This window comes from Nannospalax galili, unplaced genomic scaffold (assembly GCF_000622305.1).
Source record: "Nannospalax galili isolate Female #2095 unplaced genomic scaffold, S.galili_v1.0 scaffold550, whole genome shotgun sequence".
In the NCBI taxonomy this organism is placed as follows: Eukaryota; Metazoa; Chordata; class Mammalia; order Rodentia; family Spalacidae; genus Nannospalax; species Nannospalax galili.
In genome coordinates this window covers 1,859,197-1,866,315 of record NW_008329138.1, presented here as the reverse complement: position 1 = coordinate 1,866,315, position 7,119 = coordinate 1,859,197, and the positions used below count along the sequence as shown (strand labels likewise).

At 42.0% G+C, this 7,119-nt stretch overlaps 1 pseudogene; it reads right to left on the bottom strand.

Moving 5' to 3' along the window:
- Nucleotides 1-6,822, bottom strand: part of LOC103734220 — a 39,559-nt pseudogene extending 32,737 nt beyond the window's left edge.
- Nucleotides 6,823-7,119: the final 297 nt, after the last annotated feature.

The following is a 7,119-nucleotide window of genomic DNA, read 5'->3' as shown; positions in this document are numbered from 1 at the left end:
TTTGAGACAGGGTTTCCCCTGTATGTATGTAGACCAGGCTAGCCTTGAACTCACAGAGATCTGCCTGCTTCTGCCTCCCGAGTGCTGGGATTAAAGACATTTGCCACCATGCCCAGCTCTTTTAACAGACTCTTAAAAGGACAGTTTATATTTAAAGAAAAGCTAAAATGATAGCAGAGTTTGAAATCTCTTTACACAACTCTCTTAGGTTCTAGAACATACTTGATTTTGCTTCTTGTCCATAAAATTCCCTTTGGCGGGATGTAAACAACATTAGGCCCCTGTTCTCTTGGTTTCTATGACAAACTGAAATATGGTTTTGCCAAACTACAGTCTGAGAAACCAGTGAGTTTATTGGGCTTAATTACAGAGTAATGGATGAAGGTCTGCATACATGAGTGTGGGTGCTCCCCTCCTAAGGCCACACTGGAAAGTCTTCACCAAGCCTTCATGATGACTTCCCCACAGCTACACAAAATGGTGAGTAAACCTCCTTTCCTTTTCCTCAGGTTATCTACCCTTAGCCCCTTCCCCTGGCAACTAGGGATGACTGGCTCTGTTGGGAGGTGTGGCTCACTCTGCATGCCCCTCCTTTTTTGCAGTGTTACAGTCAACAAGCATAGCTGTGATGATCCTAGGCAAGAGGCTGCAACCAAGCTTGGGAAGATGGCTTCTGTCCGTGGGCTGTCTGCTGGAGGACAGTCCTATGCAACACTCTTCCCCAACCTCTGCTGTAATTTAGGTGGGTCCTTTAAGAGTTGATTAGGTTATTGAGAGGGGTAATGCCTTTATTGCAGAAGTAGGTTACATCTCTTGAGAATCAGTTTCTCTGAGCGAAGCTGAACTTGATGTCTTCTAGTGTGTCACCTCCCCTCTCATGCTCTACTGTGTTACGATGCTTAAAATATCCAGAACCCTGAGAAAAGAAAGATTTTACAAATCACACAGCCACAGGGAAACTGTTAATAGCAGCAGAAAAAGATCGAGACATCTTACCACTTTACTTTAGTAAGAAATGGCCATTTTTAATCAGATTGCATCAGTATTCATCGAGCCAACTTGGTTTATAACTGTTGATGTAATTGCTGCCCTTTTCTATACTATACTCACTGGAAAGGAGACACTGTCTAGTGTATACCAAAGGAGAGATCATACCCCAACCCCAAATTATTCAGTACCTCCTCATTGAAACCCTGGCAATAACTGATCTTCCCACTGTTTCTATAATCCCAACTTTTTTTCAGACTGTCATGGAAGTAGAATTACACAAAATATTTAGGATTTTCAGCTTAGTGCCTGTCCTTACTATTATGCTCTCAAGATCACTTACACATTTTCATGTCTTATAGCTCGTTTCTTTATATTAGTGAACTGTTTTCTAGTGCATAGATGCACCGTATTTTGCTTATTAACTTAAAAGTATATTTTGACTCCTACCAAGTTTGGTAATTTTAAAGAAACATATATATAATATATATATATAAATCATCTGTGCTGGTTTTGTGCATATATGAGCAAACATAAATCACAGGCAGTTCCTTTGCTCTGCACTGTGAATCCAGTCTTCCCACTAAATTCTTCCTGTGTGCATATTTGCATGCACATTTTCTCATGTCTGTTTTGCTGTTTTTTTAAATTTTTTAATTGATTTTTTGTGTGTATTTCATAAAAAACAGCTCAATCTTAATCAACTTTATGTTTGTTTTCACACAACGTGTTCTATGCATCCTAGTTTCCTAGTTGGCTTGGAACTCACTATTCAGCCAAGGCAGGCCTTGAATGCTTGATGCTCCTTCCCTTACGTACTTGAGTGCTAGGATTACATGTGTTCTCCTTGATGCCTGGATTCTGACATCTGTTTATTTGTGTAGGCACCGCCAGACTATATGGAATATATTCTAATGTTCAGGATAGAGTATTCCATAAATTTCTATTATGTAAGTTTGTCTATTTCTCCTTGTTGCTGTATCAGTTTTTTTCCTGAATTACTTTGATGCTGTGCTGTTAGCTACACACACATTATGAATTACAGTGATTATGTGGAGAATTGAAGCTTCTACCATTATAAATAGCCTCTTTTACAGCTGATAATTTTCCTTGAGCTAAAGTCAGCTTTGTCTGAAATTAGCACCATTACCCTGCCTTTCTTTGATTATTGTTAATACAAGTAACTACATCCATTTCCTTGAAAAAACATTTTTTAGAGTTTCCTACATGGGTACTGTATTTACATAATTTCCATCCTTCCCTCTCCCCCTTCTAAATCTCTCTATGTCCCCCACTCACTCTCAATTTGTGATACCTTCTTTGATTATTATTGTTACACACACACACACACACACACACACACACACACACACATATTCTGAGTCCATTTAGTGATGCTCCTCCTGTGTACAGTGTTTAGGGTCAACCACATGGAATTGGATGACCTATCAGGGAGCTCATCCTTGAGAAGACTGATTTTCCCTCCCTCCCTCAGCAGCCATTGATTGCCTGTAACTCTTCATCTAAAGGCGAAATTTGTGAAATTTTCCTCACATACAAGGGCATGTCAATGCTTTTCTATAAAGATTCAAATCTTTTACAGTTTTAGTGGACATATTTGTGCTCATTTATGGTATAGCAAATTGCAGTTTGATTTTTTATACATTGTGTAGTGACCAAGTCATGATAATGAGCATTTCTGCCTCCTCCTAGATGATCATTTCTATGTACTGGGAAATTCAACCCTTTAAAGTCATTTGTGATGTACATTTAGGTGCTGTGGAAGATGCTTATCCTTAGGGAATCAGAACAACTGCCCTACTTGCACTCTTCACTTCTTCCCACTACTCCTAGCCTAGAGTGATCTGTATTGTATTCTCCTTCCACGAGATCGACGTGTTTAATGTTCCACAATTGAGTGAGACCTGTGGTATTTGTCTTTCTGTGTCTGAATTATTTCACTTTCACTTTATAGCAAAACCTCTTCCTGGTTAGAACAATTTTGATCAAAAGACAAAAATTACAAGCTGGTGGAAATTCAAAGAAATAGGAACTCATACGTTGTGTGAATGTAAATCAGTGTAGTCAATATGGAAGACAGTATGGAGGTTTCTAGAAATAACAAAAGAAAAGCAAACCAACATGCAAGCAGAATTGTCATATAAGTACCAGTACACATTCAAAAGAAAGAGTCTGACTTGCTTATGTTTATTGAGACACTATTCACTTTATCAGAGCTTAAGAACTCATAGCCAGGCATGGTGGCTCACACCTTTATTCCAAGAACCCAGGAGTCAGAGGCAAGCCAGTGTCTGTGGGATCAAGGCCAGCCTGGGATGGCCTACATAGTGAGTTCTAGGCCAGCTGGGGTTACATAGTGAGACCCCATCTCAAAAAAAGAACAAAACTACAAGAATGACAGAAAAGAACTCACATCAAGGGTTTTGATCCATTTTTAGTATGTTTTTGTTTAGAGTAAGAGCTACAGATCTATTTGTAGTCTTCTACCTCTCATTACCCAGTTTTTGCAATAATTATTTTTGAAAGGTATTCTGTGGCCCAAATTCCCTCTGGGTCTCCTGCTCTATCAGACAAACCATATAATATATTTTATGTGCATTTATTAACTTACAAAGGAATGAGAACCCAGAGCCTAGCCCCACACCTCTGGTGGCGCAGGCCAGAGCCAGCCATATCAGACCATGCCACCACTACCATAGTCCGTGCTAACATTTGCTCATGCATCAGGGGCCAGCAATCTCGCCCCAAGTCCACAAGAGTCACTCCATTCTGTCTTTGTGCTGCTGCAGCTGGCTGCACGTTCCCCACACCATGCACACTACTCTTGGCTCTCAGCTTCCGTCCCAAGATGGCTCCCAGCAGCCCCTTCGTAGTCCATGCTCCACGTCAGGCTCTGCCCATTGGAGGAACCAACCAATTGGGAGACACTCCACCCCTTCCCTCTGCACTTACCACAGTCTTCCCAGCCATCTTCCACTAAAGTTCCTGAGCCTTGGAGGGGGTGATAGATGTAGGGATATCTCTCTTGTATCATGGCAAGATAGTGGCCTCTTGGGCCTCCCCATTTGTCTTCTTTAGGCTGTGGCCACTGATCTATCTCAGTATTTCTTCTACTATAAGGAAAAATGGAAGGAAGTAGACACATTTAAACAAACATGAATATAAATACAAATGCCTAGAAGATATGCCAGTAGGTGTACTATACTCATGATGGCTTCTCCACTAGGGCCTGTAGCCTTTCTCGACACAAGGTGTTGGCCTGGTCTACAGCACTAGATGTGTGTTCCACCCCTAGGAGTGGGCCTTATCCAATTAGAAATTTGTCAATTGTACACGTGTTGGTCGAGCCATTATTGCACTTGCAGGCATTGCTTGGCATTTCCGTAGTGTGCAGCATGTGGGGTCCATCGTTGAGTAGAATTATAGGGGACCCTTTCTTCCCCAACCGTCTGTATAGAGCCTCCTGGTAATATGAACATCATCCATCCAGTGGCACGGAGTGTTTTGGCTTAGTCTCAGCTCCATCTCTTCTTCTTTTCCCATGCTCACAACATGCAGTGTCTTCAGCAACATGGCCTTACAGACCTTTCTAGTTAATGACAATAGCCTTAGTGAAGTGGAGGACCTCTAGGATCTCTCTCTGACCAACAGCTCATGGCGGGGGGGCAACCCACCTACGGCACTGTAGATTTTCTTAACAGTTTTATAATTTGAGAGTCTCTATCCTCATCTTACTCAACCTACATAAAACTCTCAATCTTACAGCTATAGCTGGCCTTTGCTTCTTCAGGTATCTTTCAAATGGGTTTCACAGATGTAAAACACCTGAAGGAATGTTGACATTATATATTAAATCAATCATAGACAAGGTCTCACACAGCATGGAAAGGTTTTGTCCATTTGTATGAACTGTTTTCTCCATAGAGCCTTGTTAGGTACTATAGCATGGGTATGAGGCATTAATTTGGTTAATACACTTACAGGTGTTGGCTCCAGTTGCCTGACCCTGCACTGGGCTAAGGAGGCAGGGTGCTTCTCCTGTCCCCACTGCACTTGTTGGTTCTCTGAGTCAGGCAGGCTCTGGGCCTGCCTCCTGACTATAGCCACATCTATCATCTTCCCATTGACCACACAAGGTTGCTGAGGGAGAACTTGGTGGGAAAACCTGCTTCCACCCTTAGTATATATAGCCTTTATCAGAAGAGAAATGCATCTTATTTAATCCTCGGGGATTCTTAACCAACCGTTGTACAGTTGTTATCCTTCAAATGTCCTTTGTAAACTGTTCTTCTGGTTTCAAAACCTTCCAGAAATGCCTTAGTACCGAATTTGGTTTTCTATCAATTTTTTTTCTCTGGGGATTTGGGCTTGACATAAGTTTTGCTACATTTGTCTTTCAGTAACCCAAGTGGACCATTTCTTTGGTCTTGTCTTTTTATCTTTTATATGGTGTTCTATTATTTTACAGACACATTTTACATGCTGGTTAGAATCATTTGGATTTGCCAAAGCCTCTCACACTTTGCAAAAATCCTGTCCCATCAAAGAGCTTAGTAAAACCATTAAAGCCCTATAACAATTCTCAAGGTCCCAGTTGAATTAGGCTTTCTTTCATATCTCTGGTGAACTCAGTCTTATCTGGCCCAGTGAACTGGACATCATACATTGCTTTTCTCATAGCTAGTTTTCTCAGGAATGCCTGCCCCTCCTTTATAGTCCTCCAGCCCTTGCTAATCATTTTAGTTTCCCTTGGTGACAACCATGAATCTTTAATGCCTTCAACCAGCCATCCCATTAAGGACTGCTTCCCCCTGCATTGGCCTAGGTTGAACAGCCTATATTGCAAGGATGGATGGGTGGTGATATAACTCAGCTGTGAAGCTTCTGAAGGACTTAAACTGACATCATTTGCTCCTATGTCCCATACACTCACAAGCCACGTGGCCAGAGGCTCTCTGCTTGTTGCTTATGTTTTCCCTAGTTTTAACAGTTCTAGCATGGAATATTTCCTAGCTACAGCACAGTTAGCTTGTTTTCCCTTTTTACTATTATCTCTCTTTTCCTCTGAGTCCTTGGACTTTACACAAGTCAAAGTGTCCTGCCTTTTTCCTCTCTCCATCTCTACACCTGGGTCTGCCAGTGCAGCCTTTTCAGCTCTCTCTGCCTAGGGCACATCTTTTATCATGCAAAGTGGCCGTAATCTCTCTAAAGCAGGTAAAAGATTTTCTAACCATTGGGTAACTTTTAACAAATCTTCACATACCTGCAACATATCCCAAATTTACAACATAGCTGTGGTCCACACTTCTGCGTGGCTGGCCTCTTTTTAGTTACAGATTTTATGATCCATTGTATAACCCAGATGACTATCCCTAACCCCATTAAGCATATGGGTTTTGATTGGCTTCTCGCCTTGATTTGGGATTCAGAGCTCAGCTGATCTGCCACAGGGGGAGCGGGAACAGTACAGCTTTCTGAGTCCCACATTCCCAAGGCTGTAGTTCCTTATCTGGCCAGACTATGCCAGTTTTGTGGCCCAAATTCCCTCTGTGTCTCCTGTTTTATCAGACAAACCATATATTTTATGTACATTTATTAACTTACAAAGGAATGAGAAGCCAGTGCCTAGCCCCACGCCTCCAACAGTGTGGCTCAGAGCCACCATAGGCCATATCAGACCACGCTACCCCTACCATAGTCCCAGCTAGCATTCATTCATGCCTCAGGGGGCAGCAATCTCACCCCAGGTCCACAAGAGTCAGTCCATTCTGTCTTTGTGCTGCTGCGGCTGGCTGCACGTTTCCCACACCACATGCTACCTGCCAAGATGGCTCCCAGCAGCCCCTTTGTAGTCCACGCTCCCAGTCAGGCCCCGCCCTTTGGAGTCACTAGCCAATTGGGAGACACCTTCTTTACTCAGTGTGTTTTTGGTCCTTGGCGAAAATCAGGTGGTTGTGGTTTGTGGGTTCATTTCTGGAATTTTTTCTTCTAGTTCACTGGTCTATGTTTACTGTTTAAGTGTTACTTATGGATCTGTAGTATAATTTAAAATCAAGAAATATGACATTCCCATATTGCTCTTTTGTCTCAGCATTTTTTTGATAATTCATT